The sequence below is a fragment of the Pteropus alecto genome, unplaced genomic scaffold, assembly GCF_000325575.1.
Source record: "Pteropus alecto unplaced genomic scaffold, ASM32557v1 scaffold101, whole genome shotgun sequence".
In the NCBI taxonomy this organism is placed as follows: Eukaryota; Metazoa; Chordata; class Mammalia; order Chiroptera; family Pteropodidae; genus Pteropus; species Pteropus alecto.
Window position 1 is genome coordinate 10,817,154 of NW_006432945.1, and position 443 is coordinate 10,817,596.

Below are 443 nucleotides of genomic sequence, written 5' to 3' on the forward strand. Positions count from 1 at the left end.
GCACCATACTAATTTTTTTTTCAGTTTCCGGAATGTACTGTGTAGTTTGCTGTCATTAATCACTCTTGACTTGGAATGTCTCCATCCTCATTCACTTTACCTACTTCAGATGATTGGTATAATAAAAATGACTTGTGTGTCTTTAAACTGGAGGTGATACTTGAGGGCCAGATTTCATCTTTCTGTTTTACTAATATACTTCTGGTGCTTGGCACAAAGTGGATGTTCAATAAATATTTGAATAATTAGTACATTGATGAATTGAGAGGCATTTTAGAATTTCCTGTGGATTGAGTTATTTTGTTTCTTTTTGTGTGCAGTCACATTCATATGCATTCCACGCACAGAAACCTGTGTGTATGTAGGCAGTTGTTGCATGCTTCCACTGTGTCAGTGAAACAGCTGACTGCTTGGGTTACAGAGGATTGTATTGTAGCAGGAAT